At 38.2% G+C, this 23,249-nt stretch overlaps 1 protein-coding gene across 8 annotated transcripts in view; it reads right to left on the reverse strand.

Moving 5' to 3' along the window:
* Positions 1 to 22,952, reverse strand: part of adgrb1a (adhesion G protein-coupled receptor B1a) — a 212,807-nt gene extending 189,855 nt beyond the window's left edge. For 5 of the 8 annotated variants that reach the window (XM_049480350.1, XM_049480345.1, XM_049480349.1 and 2 more), the window contains exon 1: positions 22,520 to 22,952. The gene's annotated coding sequence lies outside the window, so the exon portion shown is untranslated. The remainder of the gene's footprint in view (positions 1 to 22,519) is intronic. The other 3 variants (XM_049480351.1, XM_049480348.1, XM_049480346.1) reach the window with 1 other exon arrangement.
* Between the last annotated feature and the right edge of the window lie 297 nt (positions 22,953 to 23,249).

The raw sequence follows: 23,249 nt of genomic DNA on the forward strand, positions 1-23,249 counted from the left end.
TCTCCCTAAAGGAGGCCCCTCCCACTAGTTGCTGACAGTAGCCAGCCATCCAATCCAAACACAGTCAAAGGCCAAGTCCTAGCCCTAGGCTGGGCTAATTCTATAAACTGTGGTAATATTTTGAGACATATATATTTTTATTTATTTCAAAAAATTCTCCCATTCTCTTCACAACTCGAATCTGATACACCAGCCCACAGATGTTTCATGCTGATTGACATCACCCTAGGAGGGTTGAGGGGAAAGAGCTCCATCTACCCACCCAGAGAGAGCAAAGCCAACCGTGCTCTCTCTCTCTCAGGGCTCCAGCAGCTGATGGCGAGCTGCATGACCGGGATTCGAACCAGCAATCTCCCGATTATAGTGGCAGCGCTTAGCCTGCTGAACCACTCGGCACCAACATGTTTAAAACATCAGTTTTGTCTGGAAATCACTGCAGCAATCCAACTTTCTTTGTTTTCTCCTTTTACTATCTTCCTCTCTTATCCACTGTTTTAATGTTCAAGAAAAAAAAACATCTACAGAGTTTTGAAATTGAGATTTTGGGTCATTTATAGAAGTTTGGAAGCACAATTCAGAAAAACTATCCCTATGAATAAACCAAAGCATACATTAGAAGGGCATGTATTAGAAGTGTTTGCTGTGGAGCAGAAGAAGCAGATAAGGAGAGCAGTGGGCAAATGCTACATTAGGTCACGTCACGTCTTCTCATGACGCGTGGACGCGTGAGAAAGAAGAAAAGGCCGAATGAAAACTGTAGCGTAAGCAGTTTTGCACACGCTTTGGGTCACAGCTTATTAAACACTCACCCATGCAATTAGCCCACTGCACAAACTCGGGATATGAAACATGAAAGCTTAAACTCTCCAAGTCTCTTTTTTTTCTCTCCTTTCTTACTCTCTCTCTCTCTCTTTCTCTGTTTCTATCCGTCTGCATTCCGACTCAGGCAGCCGGAGGGGTTTTGATGCGATTGCTCATCACAGAGCTGAATAAAACACGACAGGCCTCCGGGGCACAATTACCCAGTGTCAACAATTAGTTCTCCACGCGAGCACTTCACAGCAAGGTCTCTGAAGGCTGAGAGCACGCTAACCATAGGCTGCTTATCCGTGTACTGCCTCTATATCCTCAACTCATCGTAGCCTCGGGGTCAGTGGGAAATCAGCACAGAGGCAGTCCCTCGTACCGCCTGTGTCAGTGACCGAGGCTGAAGGTAATGACGAGGGTGTCACCTCAGAAGTGCTGCTGATTGTGTGTGTGTGTGTGTGTATGCACTGATAAAAAGTTAAGAGAACTACACTGCTCTCTGAGGTCTGACCACCCCAGCCAGACAGAGAGAGAAGAAAGAGAGAGAGAGAGAGAGAGAGAGAGAGAGAGCTGTGTTAATGTTCTTTAACAATAGTAGAACAATATGCAGAAATCCCAAGTTGCAAAAGTTGATTTCAGGGAGGTTAACACCCCCCCCCCAACTCTCTCCCCCCCCTCTTTTATTCTTGTCTCTTTATAGCTCTTATTTTTCTCTATAGCTCTCTTTTACTCTTATTCTGCGATTCATCCTTTCTCGCTTTCCCTTCAACTCCCCCCCGCCAAAAAAAAATAAATAAAAAAAAAAATAATAAAAATGGCACACACACCAAAGGATAACGAAACTTTACTTTTATATTAATTAATTTTACTTTTTTTTATTAAATTTAGAGTATTCAGAGGTGAAATGAGTTTTTTTCTTTTTGGAAGGCCCTGCCTCTGCTTTCCTTTTTTTTTTTGTGAAAAAAAGCCTTTATTTGACAAAAACTGACAGCTACAATATCACAAAAAATTGCACAACATCAAAAACTTTTCATATCGTATTACAATAATTATTAATATTATATAATAATAATTATATGATCTGCTTTCTCTCACTCACTGAACAATTCCCATCCGGGAGGGGGGAAAAACACTGCCCGCCCACACTAAAAACTGATTGGCTGTCTCACAGACTCTTTGCAGAGAACAGGCCAATCAGAACCCTCTCTGTCTGTGGCCTGTGTGCGCATTTGGGGCACTCGTTCTGAATTCCGGGAGATTATATGTGACTCGCGGGCATCAGGGAGCCACTACCGAAATGAGGGAGACTCCCGCAGCTTCAGGGAGACTTGGTTTGTCTGAATATGAAGCATTAAGTATTTTCATTTTCATGCTTGGTATCAGTCTACAGTTTAAGTGCATTTCCTCTGAAATACTTGAAGGATGCGAGCTGTACAGGACTAGTACAGTAATGTAAGTTAAGGTAACTTATGTATTGATGCTTCTACTCATATTTTTATTGATGAATTTCTCAAAATATGTTATTTTTTCATGTTTATGTGGTTTGGCAACATTGCCATTGAAACGGTCATTACAATAAACCCAACATAAAAGAAAGATAAAAGTAAAAGCATGAAAAAGGAAAACAGAAATGAGAGGTAGGTAGTCTGATAAATAAAAGGGGAAGGGAAAGCAAGAAAGGATGAGTTGCATAATAAGAGTAGAAAAGATTAAGAGAAAAAAATATTGCAAGGGGGAGGAAAAGATAAAGCAAGAAATGAGAGCTATAAAGAGACAAGAAGAAAAGAGGGGAGAGAGAGAGAGAACTAGTTGGATGGAAAGAAAGATAACAAAAAAGAAATAAAAGTAAGAGCATGTGTAAGAGCATAAGAGAGGAAAATGGAAGTGGAAGAGAAAGTGAGAGAAAAAGAAGAGCAAAAGAAAGATAGGCAGAGGGATAAGGGAGTGAGAGAAAGAATGAGTGGCAGAGTAAGAGAAAGAGATATGGTTGAGAGAAGAAAGATTGCATGAGGGAGAAAAAAAGATAAAGCAAGAAATGAGAACTATAAAGAGACAATTAAAAAAAGGGAGCGGGGGGAGAAAAGTAAGAGCATTGCCATTGAAACAGTCATGCCAATATAGCCAACTTGAATTGAGAGAGAGAGAAAGAGAGAGGAAACAGAGAAAGTGATAAAGGATAAAAGAAATCAACAAGTAGGAAAGAGAGAAAGATAAACTGAAAAGTGAGCATGCAGGAAAGGGCCTGATCGAAAAGTGAGAGCATGGGAGAAAAGAAAGAATGAGAGTGGAAGAGAAATTGAAAGAAAGCTTTTATGGAAGAGAATAAAAAACAAAGGAGAAGAATATAATGAAAAAAGAGGGTGAAAGGAGACAAATGTGTTGTAAAAAAGAGAAAATAACAAAAACACGCAAAATAGAGGGATAGAGTAAAAGAGAAGGAGACACATGCAGGTGAGAGACTGAGAAAGAAGAAAAGCTTAAAAGTTAGTAACAGAGAGGGGATCCAAAAAAAGAATAAATACAAAATGAATAAAAGAGAGGGGTCTAAAAAAAGTGATAGAGGGAGAGTGAATGTGAGAATGTGAGAGCATGAAAGAGAAAAATAAAGAAAGAGGGTAGTTTGGAAAGAAAAGAAATGGTGATAAAAGAAAAGAGAAAGTGATAAAATAAAAGAGAAAGTGAGAAATGTTGCTGAGGTGAGGAAGACAAAGAGAGGATTAGATAGAAAAAAGAGGATGAGTGAAGGGAAGAGTGGGAGAGTGACTTAATTTAAGTAAAATTAAGATAAATAAATAAAGAAATTAAAGACAAGGAGAAACGAGTAAGAGGGAGAGAATGAAGAAAGAGAATGTTGGATTAAAAGAGAGAAATGGAGAAAGAATAAGTGGCAGATTAAAAGAGAGTGATAAAGGGAGGCAAGGAAAGGGTTAAATAGTAGGAGAAGGGAGAGCAAGAAAGGATGAGTGACAGCATAAGAAAAAAGTAGTTGAGAGAAGAAAAATTGCAAGAGGGAGGAAAAGATAAAGCAACAAATGAGAGCTATAAAAAGACAAGAAGAAAAGAGGGAGTCAAGAGAGAAAGACAGAGTTGGATGGAAAGAAAGACAACAAGAAAGGGAGCATTAAAGAGGAAAATGGATGTGGAACAGAAAGAGAAAGTGAGAGAGAGTTAGAGCAAATAAGAGAGAGAGAGTTAGATGGAGGGATAAGGAAGAGCGAGAAAGGACAAGTGACAGAATAAGAGAAAGAGAGATTTGAGAGAAGAATGATTGAAGAGAGAGAAAAAGAGAATGCAAGAAATGAGAGCTGTAAAGAGACAAAAAGAAAAGGGGGAGAGTGAAAGAGAGAAAAGTAATAGGAAAAGTGAAAGCAAAAGAGAGAGAGAGAGAGAGAGAGAGAGAGAGAGAGACAGAATTAGAGGAATAAAGAGGAGTATAAGAAAGGATGAATGTCAGAATAAGAGAAAGAGAACAAGAAGAAAGAGGGAGGAAAATGGAAGTAGAAGATAAAGTGAGAGAAAAGGGAGAGCAGAAGAGATAAAGAGAGGCAGAGAGAGAGTTAGATAGAGGGATAAGAGAGAGCGAGAACAGATGAGTGGCAGAGTAAGAGAAATAAAGGAGGTGGAGAGAAAAAAAGATTGCAATAGGTAGGAAAAGATAAAGCAAGAAATGAGAACTATAAAGGGACAAGAAGAAAAGTAGGGGGAGAGAATGGAGGAGAGCATGAGCGGTACAGAAATGGAAATGGTAGAGAAAGTGAGAGCAAAAGAGAGAGAGAGAGAAACAGAGACAGGGTTAAATATAAAGTGATAGAGGAAGAAGGGAGAGCTAGAAAGAATGAGTGGCAAGAGGTTTGCAAGAGGGAGGAGAAGATATGGCAAAAAATAAAGAAGAGAGTAAGATGTGTATCGAAAGACAGACAACAAGAGAGGGAGAGTAAATAAGAGAAAGTGGAAGGGAAAGAACAAGTGGGAGAAAAGTGAAAGCAAAAGTGAAAGAAAGAGAAACAGAGGAAGAATGGCAGAATAAGAGAAAGAGGGGTTGAGAGAAGAAAGACTGCAAGAGGGAGGAAAAAATCCTGTAAATTAATAAATGAGAGCTATAAAGAAAGACATATAAAAGGAAGAGCAGAAAATGGAAGTGGAAGAGGAAGAGGAAGAAAAGGGAGAGCAATAGAGAGAAAGACAGAAAAAGTTAGAGGAATAAGGGAGAACGAAAAAGGATGAATGGCAAAAAAAGAGAAATAAAGATGGTTGAGAGAAGAAAGACTGCAAGAGAGAGGAGAAGATAAAGCAAGAAATGAGAGCTATAAAGAGACAAGAAGGAAAGTAGGGGGAGAGAATGAAGAAGAGCATGAGAGAGGAACATAGAAGTGGTAGAGAGAAAGTGAGAGCAAAAGAGAGAGAGAGAGAGAGAGAGAGAGAAAGAAAGAGAGAGAGAAACAGGGACAGGGTTAAATGGAAAGTGATAGAGGAAGAAGGGAGAGCGAGAAAGGATGAGTGGCAAGAGGTTTGCAAGAGGGAGGAGAAGATAAAGCAACAAAATAAAGAAGAGAGAAAGAGAAAGATGTGGATCAAAAGACAGACAACAAGAGAGGGAGAAAAAATAAGAGAAAGTGGAAGGGAAAGAGAAAGTGTGAGAAAAGTAAAAGCAAAAGTGAAAGCAAGAGAAACAGAGGAAGGAAGAGAGAGAGAGAGAGAGAGAGAGAGCAGGTCTAACTTGTCAGTAATGATGTGTGTTTGACTCTTTATAGACTCTGGGGAAACAACAGCTTCAGAGGGAAAAACACAGAACAGTGAGGAAATAGGCCTTCAGATGCAGCTCCAAACACATTCACACACACACACACACACACACACGCAAGGACACACATGGACACGCACAGCATCAAATGTGCACAGTAAACAGTAACATGCAGCTGCGGTTTGCCTCAAGAAAAACAACATTTGTGCAGAATTTGGGACTTAATGGGATGGAAAGACAGAGGTCGCTGCCTCAGACAAACGCCTCACTTCACCACAGCCTCAAAACGCTGACAGCACCAGATTGGACAGCCTGCATTTCTGCAAACAGCTGCTTTCCCTTCTCCCCTCCTTCTTCCTTTATTGGAGGGAAAAAACTAACTGTAAGAAATACTCTGATGGGAAGCAATGAGATGAATTCCAGCCTGATTACCGGCAGATGTACTCCGTTTAAAAGGCTGTTTCTGCTCCGCCGTGTTAGGGAATGAAGAATTCACAGATGAACAGAGTTAGGGTACATCTGCTCCACCGAAACGAGCAGAAATCAGCACGACACAGGAACAGCGTCTGCTACACAACAGTTAACGCCCCATATGAGCATTTAGAGCGAAACTGAGAGATAAACAAACACGGAAACTTATAAACAACTCAACAACAAGCCCTAAATAAAACTAATAAACAAGATAAATGAGATGTAATATTAATAAATTAGCAAAGCAACCACCAAAACAGATTTAAAAGGTTTCTTTTTACTTGTAGGGGATAATATAAATCAAATTTCTATAATAGTAAAGTACTTAAAGACTGGCATCTATGTTTTACAGTGTTTCAAAATGCATTGTATGCTGAGTGGACCAACAGAAATGCTACAAAACTACCTGGACTTCAGGCATGATTTATACTGGAGATCGAATGTTTTTTCCACTCACATGCCAAATGTCAGTGACATTAAAGTAGTAGTATGTGTCCCATGACTTTTGCCATGTCCTGTGGAAGCCAATGAATCCAATGAATGCGGGTATAAATTCTTCCAGTCACTCGTCTCTTCGCGTGGACAATTTGAGCAAGATGCAGCCGCTCACGATCATTAAATACACTAAAATACTCATTAAATACTATCAATATTGTTAAATATCTAATTTACAAGGCCAATTACACATCCAAATTATTAGGACTCCCCCTATCACTAGTAGTGCCCCAACAACAGGAAGGAGAAGACTAACTCATGTCCCCCCGATACATGTGAAGTCAGTCAGCCACTGCCTGTTTTTGAACTGCTGCTGATGCAGCATTACTGAGTAGCATCACAGTGCATGATAAATCAGCTCACAGACGCCTTAAGTTGATTGACATCACCTTTTGGAGTGATGTAGGGAGAGAGCGCCATCTACCCACCCACAGAGAAAGCAAGGGTAATTGTGCTTTCTCAGGGCTTCGGTAGCTGATGGCAAGCTGCATGAATGGGATTCGAACCAGCGATCTTCTAATCTCAGAGCACTCGGAGCATATATTCTTAAATATCATGTTTTTTTTTACTTGCGACACATTATCAATATTTTTTAATTGAAACTCCTCAAGACTCACTCCGCCAGTTTGACCGACTATAATAGTAGTAATAATAATAATAATAATAATAATAATAATAATACATTCTATTTATATAGCACTTTTCAAAATTCTCAAAATCACTTTTCATACAAAGATAAAGCACAAAAGTAAAAGTTATAACAACAATAATAAGGTATACAGTCATTAATTGAAAATAACAGTATAAACAGCTTTACCAATGACAATTGGAAAAAACATTGGATCTTTAGTTTACTACATAATTTAAACAAACAAACTGTCCCTGCCCAAATTTTTTAATGAACAGATCAATAGAAACTCTTCAAAATTACTCTTTTAATATTGACTTCCATTAAAAGTGCAAAAGGTTTTTTCTCTCTCCTGTAAAGTTACTGTTTTGGAGATACTTGTTTTTCATTAGACATCAATGATATAATATTACAGATTCATCACTCCACATGGTGGAGCTAATTTAATGAATAGGGTAAAATAAAAAAAAATTGGACACATCGTCAAACTCTAACAGAGCTCCATAGAGAGCAGTGTTATCCACTACACTATGCCACCCACAATTTTTCCACAACATGGGCAAGAATGTACTTAAAATTAAAATTCCATCATGAATTAACCGATTCACACTTCAATAGAGACTTGATACTCAAAATCATCCCGATAAATATTTGACAGCTACTCATTTGATTTGGTATCGCAGCAGCTGCTGCTAAAGCCGAGCGATGCGTCAGTTGAGAACGGTCGCTCTGAAGGAAGAAGAGGTCTCCTGAGACCCGTGGCGGGTTCTTCGGAGAAGGAGAAGGAGATGATTATGTCAGATAGTGAGGATTATGCATGCTCTTCACATCAAAGCCAGCCTTGTTCTCACAAGAGAACACAGAGAGTGTGAAAAGAACGACTATGTTTCATTCATATCCCATTACAGCCGCTTTGATTGAATTCCGTACACAAGGTGGTCCTAAACCGCCGCCGCAGAACAATGAAGCCACGAGGATGGCTTTTCATTTAGAGTGTGAAACTGCTCCAGCACTCCAGCAAGCATTCAGGGTTTACTCAGCCCAGTCTGAGTTTCTGCAGGAGAGAGACCGGCTCATTTCATCTACATTCAGAGCGTGAATAAGGTCACGTCCTTTTGGAGAACAATCGACTACTGGAGAATGGAGAAATGATTAAATATATACTGATCTGGACAAAAGATAAAAGTGAAGCAGTTTGTGCTGATGATATTCAAGTGTTGTGTAAATGAAGGGTCAGAAACTATAGATAAGGTAAAATAAGAGAAATGAGAGGAAATAGACAAAACAACATGGAAAAAAAATTATCTTCAGCTTCCAGTCTATCAAACACTGTTAAGAATACAATTTATTTAAGTGGTTTAATAAGCAATTTCACTTTAAATTCCATAAAAAGTACATTTATAGCAAGAGAAGACCCTAAATTATTTTTTTTAACCCTTTCAGACCCTGTGTTGCAGGTGCACACTAGTGCAGTAAAGTGTGGAAGCATCATAATGCTAATAAGGCAGAGTAAATACTATTTAAAAGTCTAGGAATGCTTAAGAATAATTGTGAAACAAACAAACAAAAAAACGTTACAGAAGCATTTTAAGGAATAAAAATAACAGCGCTATAACAACCAATCATTCCATTGCAGTAAACATAAAAATGCAAATAAAGTATTACATTGTTATTTATTAATTTATCATTTTATTTATTTATTTGCTTAATTTGCTAAAAAGTGCATTATTATATATTATTATATGTTTCATTACTGGAACATAAATCAGGTCTGAAAAGGTTAAAGGTCATATAAAGGTGTTACGAACCGTTCTCTGAGCAATGCCATAAAATAATAAAATATCCACATTTATTTTCATATAGATGTGCCTTTTTAAAAGAGAGCCTTTTAAAATGTAATTTTATAAGTGCTTCAATTGGTTTTCTTTGAGCAAGAAAGGATAATGACTTTTGTTTTGCAAAATAAATAAATAAATAAATAAATAAATAAAACATGTTTACACAGAAATAGCAGTTTGTGAGTGTGAAGAAATACTTTTATTTTAGAAGTTTCAGTTTAGAAGACCATATGGAATTCCATATAAAACCATATCTGTAGTAGAGATGTGTGAGTGTGAAGAAACTCAAATTAAACATTGCCTGGCCAAAAAAGGTCACCGCCTGGATTTAACTAAGCAAATATTTCAAAGCCTCCCATTGGATAATTACTGCATATGTCATGGCAAGCACAGAATACAGACACGTGCAGATACTGATAAAATTGTGTTTATTATAAAATAAACAGATGTAAGACGTAGTCAATACAGAAAAATGGGTAATCACCAATAACCAGAGCAATGAAGACAAAACCATACCAGAAACGAGAGACAGTCCAGAGTTCATACACGAGAGGTCCAATGTCAGAGGTAATCCAAGAGGCAGTAGTGAAAACACAGTCCAGGTAATACACAAGCAATCCAAAATCAGAGCCAAAGGCAATAATCGGCGTCGAGAAAAACAAAGGCAAGGTCATACACGAGATAAACAGATACAAGAGATATAGAAACGCTTTGTAATGAGGAGAACCTACAATACGCGGCGTGGGTGTTTGTGTGGAGTGCTCTTTTATAGTGCCAGTAATCAGTATTCGGGACTTCCTGGAGGAAGCAGGTGAGGTGTCACGTGACCAGGTGAGTGCGTGATGTCAGTGGGTGGTGCATTCTGGGTAATGTAGTTGTTGACCTGAGAACCTCCGTTAGAGCTGGGTGTGGAAGGGACAGAGGAGCTAACAGCACCAGACGTGACAGCATAGGTGATTAAGTTTCAGCTGGCAACCAGTTAATTAACTCTAAGTGATGCAGTGAGTAGCTTCTCATTAGTAGCCTACAATGAGAGAACACAAGAACACGAGAGCTAAGAGAAATGTTTAATAGTGAAAGTAAGAGCATTTCCACATCCACAATCTGGAGGGAACTCAAGGGATATACTATTATTGCAGTATTGCATATGAACAAATTACGATTCTGAAACGATATATTGTACTTTGCATTAAATAAAGGATTCTTAGATCTTTAAAAGATTTTTAAAAGTGGCTTCAAATGGTTTAAATGGTCAGACTAACTAGATTATTTCAAATACAGAGGTCAATATAGTGTTATGAGTCTTGTCCATGGACTCTTATTGGTGTAGAGCAGTATAGGCACCCAGATTGGGAATTGAACCCCAGTCTCCCACATGATGTGGTAGCTCAAGGGCATGCAATGGTGTTATCCACTGTGCCACACCAACCCACTTTTAGTGGCATGAAGAACAACGACTATAATAGAGATGTGTGAGTGTGAAGAGCCTTTAAATGGGTAAGAAACCATTACCAAACCATTGTGCGAAGGTCATTTAGACCTCTAAACTGTTCTAAACTGTTCTGCACTTCACTATCATTGTGCATATGTGTAATCTTCAAGAAAATGTTCCATAAAGAAAGAAACAACCTAAAAAAAATAAATGTCTCCATTTGATTGTTACATGACCTCACACTTCATACTTCATAAATTGCTGTAGCTGTTTCCTATAGACGCAAGTGACTGCAGCCCTTTGCTTTAGTTCCTAGCCATATCTGCTCATCAGTGAAGGCCGGGAGCTGATGTGAGCTAATGCCTCCAGAGCTCATTTTCATCTCATTAATAGCAGCCAACTATCAGTGCTTATCGACTGTGTGTGCTGATCAGGCAGCTTCATGGAGGAACAAAGAGCCAGCGAGAGCCTGGCCTTGGTGGCGGCTCTGACATCAGCTCAGTGGATCAGGAGGAGGGAGGACACACACACACACACACACAAATTGGCACGGACACGGACAGTTAAAAGTGTGCATAAGAGTGTGTGCAGGAGGCAAAATCACAAATATGGTGAACTTACCCTGTTCCCTGTATTCTTAATTTACACAGATACACAGATAGAAATGAAGATGCTACAAATGGTTCTTTAAGAGATGCCACAGAAAAAAAAAAAAATTCTTGCATAAACAATGTTTTTTTTTTTTTTAAGAGATAAGAGAGTGACAAATTTTCAATATTTAATATTTAGACAAAATTGTGCAAAGCAATGTGCAATGAATCCTAGAGCTATCCTGCTGTGGAGATCTGTGCAGGTGCAGTAGCCAAAAAAGCTGAACAATCATGTTGATTTTGTGCATTATTATTGTGTCAAATACTACCAAAGGTTCCTGATGTTTTATTAGGGATTCAAAATATGTTTCTGAACTGATAATCCAACATTTTGTTTCCGGTATTTTGTTTTTTTCAATTCTTAATTCACCAGTACACTGATAGAAATGAAGATGCTACAAAAGGTTCTTTAAGTGATGCGACAAAAAAAACATTTTGCAAAAACAATGTTTTTAAAAGAGACAAGAGTGTGATGAATCTTTAAGGATGATAAAGAGTCTTTAGATCAATGGACACATTCAATATCAATATTCAAAACTTTGACAAAACTGTGAGAAGCAAGGTGCAATGAATCCTAAAGCATTCCTGCTGTGGAGACCTGCGCAGGTGCAGTAGCCATAACAAGCTAAACAATCATGTTTATTTTGTGCATTATTATTTTGTTAAATACTAAAAAAGGTTCCTGATGTTTTATCAGTGATTTCAAATATGTTTCTGAACTGGTAATCCAACATTTGGTTTCCATTATGTTCCATTAACTTCCAAGAACTTAGGCTGCATTTGAGGCTCCTTAGATTGGACTGTCCTGTAAGGAATCTTTTTTAATAGCCTATTCGTCAAATCTGTGGAACATTTAATCAAGGCTACATATTGTGATGTCATGTGTGAACATCATTTGATGGCCTCAGCCTGGAATTCGTATGTACAGAAAATTATGGGTAACAGAGGGCTGCAAAGGATACATCAGTTGCATTCTTCAAATCACTCAGAACTATGACTGCATTTTCTGGCTGTATAAAAAAAAGGTTCTTCACTGTTGAACAGCCTTTATGGCATAGCTGAAACAAAGCTGAAATCTGAGATACTTTTTAATCTATGGGTGTGTCCATCAGAGCACAAAATACATTTCTCAATACTTGTTTAAATTTCCCTCTTTTTTTGCATGGTGTCGTAACTATAATGAAAGAATGTCTCCATGGATCGCATTTATTAAAGCTCCATTTACAAATTAACGTGACGTTAATTTGTACAACAGACAAATTTGCTCATTAATAATCACGGATTACAGGATTGCCTGTGTTACATGTTTGTGTGATATGAGGATCTCCTGTTCTTTTGAATGCACTGTGAGTGATTATGCCTCAAGGGGTGATGAATGCACCAGTGCATCAAATTGGACGGGTCTCGACGTTTCAGTTATTATCTTTGCAATAATGCAAATAATGGATTTGTGGGTGTGTGTGTTCTGTGTGTCCACGTTTTGTATGAAGCTGACCGATGGGAACTCAGAAAATCACAATAATTAATTACTGATAAATTTTATATTTTAAATCACTGATATGGGTACAAGAATGAAGTAAGTCTGTAGTGATTCCCTGAGACATAAGGATCCACCAATTGCATATGGGAGGAAGACAGCAGATGCACAAATCTACTAGTTAGACATGAGAGAAGACAAATACCAATTTCTCAACTGCTCTGTATTATCACAAAGACATTAATAGGAACAATAAGAAACATTAAATCTGATACTCTGATCAGTTCATTGACTACAGTGGGTTAAAAACAGTACATTGTCCTGTAGGATTCAGTCCACACAAAAAAGTCTGTTAGTAAGTTAAGTAGTATTAAGTAGTAGGGAAATCACAGGCCAGCTCACAATACATAATAATAACAATATATCAGTGCTGTCAAATGAGAAATAGCAACTTTACAGGAGAGAGATAAAACCTTCTTAACTTTTAGTGGATGTCAATGTAAAAACAGCTTATGTCAGGTAAATCTGGAGAAATTCTATTGGTCCATTCATCAAGAAATTTATGACAGGGACAGGACAATTGGTTTGGTGAAATTGTGTAGTAATCTAAAAAACAACATAAATGGAGATACTTGTATTTCATTTGACAGCGAAGATATGCAAAGATCAAGCAGAGCTTCATACAGTATTTTCTTACTAGAACTGTGTGTCACCTTACAGAAATCTGTGTGGGTGTGACCTCTGACCCCAACGCAATTTACAACCACGAGGTTGCCAGGTTTAAAAACACAACAGCGGTGCTGCAGCCATGGAAGCTAGCAAGCGAGCTGGTTTAGCCCAAATCTTAGCTCCTACACAGCTTAAAATAACAGAATAAAACGACAGTAAATATTGGCAATGAATTTGAAACATAAAGAAGACTCAAATTTTAAAAAGACTACTGCTACTTTTCCCCTGAACAGAAAGCTAAGCTAACTACTTTATCCAGTTAATATTTTACAACAGCTAGGTTAGTTTACTAGGGATGGGTAATTTAATAATGAAGTAAAAAATGTAAGTGTTCGCATTCATATCAGCGGTCTGAGTGCAGAGGTTAAACCTAACCAAAAGCTAGGTTAGCAAGGTTAGCTAAAGTGATCTGAACTATGCTGGTTAGCACAGTCATGCTACACACTAACGCTAACATGAACTGCAGTCAGTCACAATGGAGGAGCAGACATGTCGTATTTGATTACTACCTCGGCAGTGACGAGTAAGATGAAAATATACAACTCCGGAAAAAATTAAGAAACCACTTCAGTTTCTGAATCAGTTTCTCTGAGTTTGATATTTATAGGCATATGTTTAAGTAAAATGAACATTGTTGTTTTGTTCTATAAACTACAGACAACATTTCTTCCAAATTCCATCTAAAAATATTGTCATTTAGAGCATTTCTTTGCAGAAAATGAGAAATGGCTGAAATAACAAAAAAATGCAGAGCTTTCAGACCTCAAATAAAGTAAAGAAAACAAGTTCATATTCATATTCAGTTTTAAGAGTTCAGAAATCAATATTTGGTGGAAAAGCCCTGGTTTTAATCACAGTTTTCATGCATATTGGCATGTTCTCCTACACCAGTCATACACACTGCTTTTGGATAACTTTATGCCACTCACTCCTGGTGCAAAAATTCAAGCAGCTTGGTTTGATGGTTGTGATCATCCATCTTCCTCTTGATTATATTCCAAAGGTTTTCGATTTGGTAAAATCAAAGAAACTCATTATTTTTTAGTGATCTCTTTTTTTTCAAAGCTGTATGTCCATTATGGCCATTCCTAGCAACTAGGTAGCTGTTATTTATCTGTCTATCATGCAAAATAGAGCCAATACAACCCACAATTGCTATTTGATATAAGTTATTGACCTCATCTTGCACTCATTCATGTAGGTTCAGTGTCCCCAGCTTGGCAACCCGAGTGAGCTTTGTTCCATTTTACACTCTTGCTTTCTTTTCCAACTAACTGCTTCTTTGAGATTTAAGGTTTAGATGACCTTTAATGTAGAATCCAATATAAAGAATTTTGCTTCTATATTAAATAATACAGCATAAACAGAGAAATATATAATTATCTGCATATAGGCATGTCTAGTTTTAATCTCTGTCCAAGAAAGATGCCCTTTAGATATTCAGCTCAGCACATCTACAAAGATCAGATAAAATAAGATAAGATGTTTTTTTAGAGCTTTGAAACTTGCCTGTGAGATGTGATGCTTTCTCTTGAACAGCAGATTCTTAGATTTTATTTAACACCAATTTGTTTTTATTTTTGCTGTATTTTCTTAGATTCTGTTCATCTGTTTTGGATACTTTTCATATATTTTAGCGCCCAGTGAGTGTTGTGTTAAGAATGTGTTCATTAATATTCAATTCAGAGCTCATTAAGATGAATCTGACCTGTAGTGGCCTTGTTAAGATTTTATTCAGATTTTATCTCCATATGAAACGGTATTTTAAACACCTGACAGTCCCTAGTAATTAGATAACATATGTGTCGAACATCTCCAGTGAAATCTTTGCATTGCGAAGCCCCTCATGGGGTTACACTGCTTAATTAAAGAGAAAGCAGTGCGTGTGATAGAGGTGTGTTCTCCTCGGCGAGATCCTCACAGCTTTATTTTCGTCTCTCTCTGACTCTCTCCTCAAGTGCTAAAAGAAGTCTGCACGGCTTTTAGCTCAGTCATGCCCGAGCTAAGACAAAAGCCCTCATCAATTTTCTATGCGCATTGTCTCGGGGTGCAGCGTCCGACTGCGGGGAAATAAGTGAACAAGCATGTTAATGTAGAATCACATGCAAGTTAGAGTAGTTCCTGCACCACTGCTTCTTGTCGAGCACAACGTCTTCACGGTTCTGTTCGCAGAAAAATCTTAAAAATGACTGCAGGAGAGACTGGCGAGTTTGTGGGGGGAATGTTTGATGAGGACAGCCCTCCCATACAAATGTTAAAATGTTAATGTTAGTTAAATTGAAAGAAGGCTTTTCTTTTCTGATCATATTGTGATTCAGTAATTAAAGGTCTCCTTCTCCCTCCTTAATAACCAGGTCTCTCTCAGTTGTATATGGATGCTGCATATAAAACTGCTCCTCAACCTCTATTGTCTGCAGTAGCTAAGAAAGAAAAATACTTAGAAAAACAAGTAGATGAGGAAAAGCATGGGACCACTCACAGACAGAGCTGAACTTGGGCTGCAGCAGAGCCGACACCATCAGCTAGCTAAAGAGCTTACAGCTCTGTTTACACCAGCTAGTTAAAGTTAGCTATCTTGTGTAAGTAACTGTAGGTTTAAAACGGATCTCCGGTGGATTCTGCATTTTACTGAAACCTTAAATGTAAAGTAGGGAAGCACGGTTTGACAGAGTAACAAAACTCAACAGAACACCGGTCAAAACGGGCACCGCTCACGTCAGATTTCACAATATAGAGCGGACTTTGGGGTTTTGACAGGGTGAAACTGCCCAAGCACCGAATCACCAAGACTAAGGTAAGAGTTTTGTAGCATTAGTTTAGCTGAAAGAAATGTTATCAATGCTGCGGGGAGAGCGGCATCACTCTGCGATATATATAAATAAGTGTTTAAACATTGTGGCTTATGAGTTGTCAAATTTCTAACATTTGTTTTAACTAAAGAACCATCAAAAAACTTTTTTTTTAAAGCTGTAGTATTGAAAATGTCTTTTGACAAAGAATATAACAACAGTTTTAAAACCATTTCTAAATGTGTAGTACCAAAAATGTCTTTTGACAAAGAATATAACAACAGTTCTAAAACCATTTCTAAATGTGTAGTACTGAAAATGTCTTTAGACAAAAATATAACAACAGTTCTAAAATCAATTCTAATGCTGTAAAACTGAAAATGTCTTTAGACAAAGAATATAGCAACAGTTCTAAAACCATTTCTAAATGTGTAGTACTAAAAATGTCTTTAGACAAAGAATATAACAACAGTTCTAAAACCATTTCTAAAGCTGTAGTACTAAAAATGTCTTTAGACAAAGAATATAACAACAGTTCTAAAACCATTTCTAAAGCTGTAGTACTGAAAATGTCTTTAGACAAAAAAATATAACAACAGTTCTAACACCATTTCTAAAGCTGTAGTACTGAAAATGTCTTTTGACAAAAAATATAAGAACAGTTCTAAAACCATTTTTAAAGCTGTAGAACTGAAAATGTCTTCTGACAAAAAACATAACAGCAGTTCTAAAACTATTTTTTAAAGCTGTAGTACTGAAAATGTCTTTGGACAAAGAATATAACAACAGTTCTAAAACCATTTTTTAAAGCTGTAGTACTAAAAATGTCTTTAGACAAAGAATATAACAACAGTTCTAAAACCATTTCTAAAGCTGTAGTACTGAAAATGTCTTTGGACAAAGAATATAACAACAGTTCTAAAACCATTTTTTAAAGCTGTAGTACTGAAAATGTCTTTGGACAGAGAATATAACAACAGTTCTAAAACCATTTCTAAAGCTGTAGTACTGAAAATGTCTTTTGACAAAGAATATAACAACAGTTCTAAAACCATTTCTAAAGCTGTAGTACTGAAAATGTCTTTGGACAAAGAATATAACAACAGTTCTAAAACCATTTTTTAAAGCTGTAGTACTGAAAATGTCTTTGGACAAAGAATATAACAACAGTTCTAACACCATTTCTAAAGCTGTATAACTGAAAATGTCTTTGGACAAAGAATATAACAACAGTTCTAAAACCATTTTTAAAGCTGTAGTACTGAAAATGTCTTCTGACAAAAAATACAACAACAGTTCTAAAATCATTTCTAAAGCTGTATAACTGAAAATGTCTTTGGACAAAGAATATAACAACAGTTCTAAAACCATTTCTAAAGCTGTAGAACTGAAAATGTATTTTGACAAAAAATATAGCAACAGTTCTAAAACCATTTCTAAAGCTGTAGAACTGAAAATGTCTTTGGACAAAGAATATAACAACAGTTCTAACACCATTTCTAAAGCTGTAGTACTGAAAATGTCTTCTGACAAAAAATACAACAACAGTTCTAAAATCATTTCTAAAGCTGTATAACTGAAAATGTCTTTGGACAAAGAATATAACAACAGTTCTAAAACCATTTCTAAAGCTGTAGTACTGAAAATGTCTTTTGACAAAAAAATATAAGAACAGTTCTAAAACCATTCCTAAAGCTCTATATATTTTTAATGGTTCGTTTTTTTTTAAATGACCATATACAAGACATTGTCCACTAAACATAAGAAGCATTTAATCTGACAAAGAACCACTGGATCACTGGAGAACCCTTGAACCCTTTTTTATTATCAGTGTAATAGCTATCAGCAATAAATGGCAGTGTGCCACTACAGTGTCTACCAAAGCTCAAAAAGCCTGTGTAGTGAAATGATCTGATGATATGCACTATGATTTGCCAAAGTGCCTTCAGATACGGCGAGGGCATATTTCTGCCCATCACTCACCCCCAGTAAAGAGTCATCCTCGTCTTTGAAGAGACACAGGGATGGACAGGGACGTGGGTCAGCTAATGCTTTCTATCTCTCCTGCCCTGCCTGTTCTAAAGCCCACGGCCTGCGTCCCTCAGCACACTGCTTATGCTTAATTAGACAGAAATACAGACCCTGATTTAGATCCTAATTAGAGGAGAGAGAGCGGTCGAGCCCTGATCGCTGGGCTGGCATAGGATGGCCCAGAGGCTACGAAGTTCTCTCTGCACGGCTCCATCGTTAAGCTATTACCACTCCACGAAAACACAGAGCCAGCTTCCCCTCAAAAAACCGCCCCTTCCTCTCCTCATCCGCACCACTGCTGACACCCCAACGAGAGGTCAAAGTCATCAGGGCACATCTGCGGGACACCCGAGGGTCCAGGTCGAATTGGTATAATGAGAACAAATCTGCTACGTCCTTTGATGATGCGGGATAGGACAGGATTTTTGCTCACAGTGTTCGTATGATGAGGTTTAATCCAGTAACAGAAATACATATGGCTATTTTCTATATGCTATATGCTATTCTATATTCTGTTAATAATTCTCAATAACTTAAAACAATAAGTAAATCTTTTTTAGGGCTTATTTTATGTGTTTTAGAGGCTGGAAGTGTGTGAAATGGGTTTGTTTTCTAGGAGATAACACACCACACAGCACACATCATTTTTCCTAAAAAAAAAAAAAAAACTGTATCATAGCTACAATGTTCCCCATTTGATGTTTTTTTTTATGTCAAAAATGAACATTTCAAATTTAACACTCTACTTATACACTATATTGAAAAAAATGTTTAACATATTTTTAAAATAAATCTTAAGCAAATCAAGATGGATATATCAGGCTAACCAATTTGATATATAATGTTCTGGAAATAATTGTGAAAAACTGTATTTTGGTCATTTTAAGACCATGTTAATATACTGGCATAATAAAGCTCCTCTGAATAAGTAATGATTAACTTTTAGTTTATAAGAATGGTCACAAAATTATTGGAAAATCCTGGAATTGTAATTGAAAAAAAATATCAAATATCCTTTTACAAAAAAACATAAACAAAATGTTAAAGTCACTGGATTTAAACAGCATTTAAGAAGGGCTCTTCTTATTAACCAAACATAATGGGTAAGATGGGTAAGGTAAGATAAAATGATTAAATTAAGCCTATACATGTATATATGTAAATAAGTTAATAATTACTTAAGACAGGTCTGTATTGAGATATCACAAACATACATATGTATATACGAAGTCTCTACAAAGAGTTAAGTGTAAGTAATATTTTTGTATGAATGAAGAAATCTAAGTTTTACAAAAAAGAGAAATGGTTGATTGTCATGTTTAGTCACTGGACATATTTATTTTTAATATAGGCAAATACATCCAACAGGATATTCTATGGACTGATGAAAATGTCTTCATCAAAAATATATATATTTTTTTATGTCTGTAAAACCTCCCTCACTGACAGATATCATGAGGGAGCCTTATGTCTGAGATATTGTTTTATGGTCGTTTTTTTTTTTTTTTTAAAGGTTTTCACCAAGAATGTCTTATTTTAAATCCATTCATGGCGGAGAGGCACCTGCAGGGCGTTATGAGGCAAACTAGTCCCCTGTGAAAGGTTTTATTTGAAGTGTTGTTGCTGCTCTGAGCTGTGCTGGTGTGAACAGAGCTGATGTTATTTTCAGTGCTTTGGTAAAAAAGCAGGGGAAACACCAAAACACCTTTACTGAGAAGTGTCAGGAGCGACAGCCTGAGGCGAGCTGACTGATGAACAACTTGAAAAATGAGCAAGTTGGTGTGTGTATGATGTGTGTGTGTGAAAATTATATATATACAGGCCTATGCTGTATGTGAGACAGTCTCCCTCGGTGGTGTGGTGGTCGCGGTGCGGAGGCGGAGGGGCGGAGGAGCCCCGGCTCTCCTCAGCGCTGCAGGCCGGATCTGACGCTGTGAGGTGTGGGGGGATAAAGCGCGGGAGCCGGGTCTGAGGAGGCGGACCGGACTAAAACAAAGCAGGACATCTAGGTCGAAAGGTACGCATGGCTGCCCTCCAACAGGCAACGGCGCGAAGCCGGCGAGCCCCATCTCATCCCCTCCTGTGATTAAAGCCGTGCTGTCAGGCTGCTCCGGCTATTTTTACCTTCTCCTAATGTATCACTCTCTCCTCCTGCTTTACATCCACAGACAGAAAACAGAGCCCGCCAAAAAACACACACTGCCTCACTGGCTAAGTGCTTTATCCTGTTCCAGTCCCCGGATGAAAATAACCCGGTGACCAGGTGAACAAGTAGTGCGTTTTTTTACATACTATACACACACACACTAACCCTTATTACACTGAGCTCATTATTAATGTCCTGTAAAATTCATATATATATATATATATATATAACATTCTAAATTATTATTATGTAGAAATAAAAAAAAACAAATAGTAATTAAAAATAAATAAATAAGCCTTCTGTGAATAGGAATAATACATAACGAATGCCTTATATACTATGAGTAACATTTATTTTTTTTGTCTGATAATAATAATTATAATAATAATGCGTTATTATTATCATTTCGTTTTATTTTATTTATGTATCATTTTAATTGAATATGCAGTTATTTTAACAAATAAAGTTTTGTTAATTTTAATAATTCAGTGTGATGCAAAAAAAAAAAAAAAAAAAAAGAATATTTATTTAAGGATGAATACGTCCCGCTCTGTTCTGCTTAACCCTGCAGAATCTCTTGTGAATCGCAGGGTTTCTTATCTGTGTGTGTGTGTGTGTGTGTGTGTGTATGTGTGTATGGGCGCGCGCGCGCGTACAATGAGGATTCACATCCTTCGAGGGAGGGGCGCCTACACAGCTCCCCCTACTGGACACACACACACACGCACACCCTGACACACACACGCACACGCTGACACACACACACACACACGCTAACCCCACACACAACACGCACACGCTTGGACCCAGTGTAAGCGTTCGGGTGCGCTCACCAGTTTACACTGTCACACTTATCCCATGACTGAATATGATGCATGGTAAAAATTAAGGAAAATAAATATATGAGTAATACTTATAAAAAGTGAGATTAATGAATAATAAATGTAAATATAAATATACATACGCCTGAAATAAATAGATACAGACAACGCACTTTCAGATTCTTTCTTTCTCTTTAAATACACACACAAACACAGAGACACATATATGTTCCTCCATGCTGTCCGTTCTCGCACTCCTCCGCTTCAGTTTGTTTTAAAAAATGTCCACAGCTGATATATAATACATAATTGTCATTTTATATAATAATAAATACATTCATAACTTAAAATTAATCCACAATAAATCAAGCTCTTATAAGCTTATAAAGCCAGTCAAACCGATATAATGTACAGCACACTATATCAAGTCCATTGCGCAACAAAAGCAGCAAGTGCAGCAGCAGCTTTATTTCCTTTACCTGTGCTGTCTGTTGGGCAAAAACCCTGGTATGAAACACCTGAACTGCTGAAGTCTCCAGTAGATCCAGTTCCAAAAAGATCCGGTTCCAAAAAGATCCAGTAATATCCAGTTTCCGTTTAAGAGCGCAATAATTACAGGAATAACGCAGCGAGGAACTCCAGACTCACGCGCTTAAAGGACAGAAAGCCACGGGACGCAAAGAGACACAGCAGAGGGAGACCCTCACACTGACCAACCATTCACTAATCGCAGTCTAAACGCAGTCTAAGCACAGTCTAAGCACAGTCCAAACGCTGTCCGTTCCATGCGTAAAAATGCGCGTAAAGCAGCTAAAGCGCGCTGGCACTGTGGCGCGGTCAGTGCGTTTCTCTGGCTGGGTGGTGTTTAGACGCTGTTTGAGAAGAGAGCTGCGGTCAGTCACACAGCCTTGAACCCTGAATATGTTGCATGCATCATACACTTCCAGAAAATAAATAAATTAATTAAAAATAATAGATACAAACAACCTAAATGTGCCCTAAAATGTACCTCGTTTTCTTTCCCACGCTATATACCAAACGTTCCAGCAATGTCCTTTAAAAGTCGTGTAAAACAAGCACACATCAAAATATACTACAGATATCTCCCTTAATTAAAGGTACTGAAGACATAGCAAAAATGACAAGCGGTGGACCATGCACCCCAGGGGAGACAGCGAGTTCTGTACCATCTCGCATCATTTGCGCTGCCCAAACCGCGAGGGCGCGACTTCCTTCCCTAGAGCAGGGGGCGCACAGTATATAATCACACCAACAAGCCCCCTGGAGTGTGTGTGTAGCCCTATAAGAGTGTATTGGAGTGTGTGTAGCCCTAAGAGTGTATGGAGGGGGACCCAAACCTAACCTCTAAATTCGTGTATGAAGTTCACACTCCATAAACACGCACACGGAAGATATAAAGAACGATAAGCAAGAAAGATAAAAAGAAAGGTGGCGAGACCTTACCTGGAAATAAATGTCCTCTCTCTCTCCATCATCCCTCGTTCCATCAAATCGAGCCCCCCAAGCTCACCACAGCCCCGCCAAGTTCACCACATACAGGTCCAGCAGCGCTCATCATCCACAGAGCTCTCTGCGCTGCGCGCGCGACTGACTGACTGAGAGAGTGCGTGTGTGTATGTGTGTGTGATTCTCCCGCTGGATTTAAAGGGGGAACACGCCACAGGCTTCCACCACCAACTCCGCGAGCAGGGAAACTCCGACACACTCCGCGCGCGCTCCGGATCTCACAGAAAAGCACACGCACAACAACACACTCCGAAAACACACACTCACAGAGTGAAGAATTAATCCGCACGTGGAGGCTGCAGCGACAAGTGCGCGCGCGCTCCCGCTCCCCAGCTTCACTGACTACTTCAGTGGCTTCACACAGACACCGCGCGCGCGAGCAGTGTGGAGGCAGAGCAGAGCGCGCGCCGAGAGAGAGAGAGAGAGAGAGAGAGAGAGAGAGAGAGAGGGAGGCGCACTGACTCTTTCTCTCTCTGTCCCTGTAGCTCTGACACAGTCTCTCTATACCTCTCTCTCTCTCTCACACACACACACACGCACACTATACCTCTGTCTTTCTCTCTCTAGCTCTGACACAGTCTCTCTCTTTCTCCCTCTCTCTCTTTCTGTGTGTCTTTCTTATTGTCACACTTTTTCTCTGTGTCTCTCTTTCTCTGTGTGTCTCCCT

This window comes from Astyanax mexicanus, chromosome 6 (genome assembly GCF_023375975.1).
Source record: "Astyanax mexicanus isolate ESR-SI-001 chromosome 6, AstMex3_surface, whole genome shotgun sequence".
Lineage (NCBI taxonomy): Eukaryota > Metazoa > Chordata > Actinopteri > Characiformes > Acestrorhamphidae > Astyanax > Astyanax mexicanus.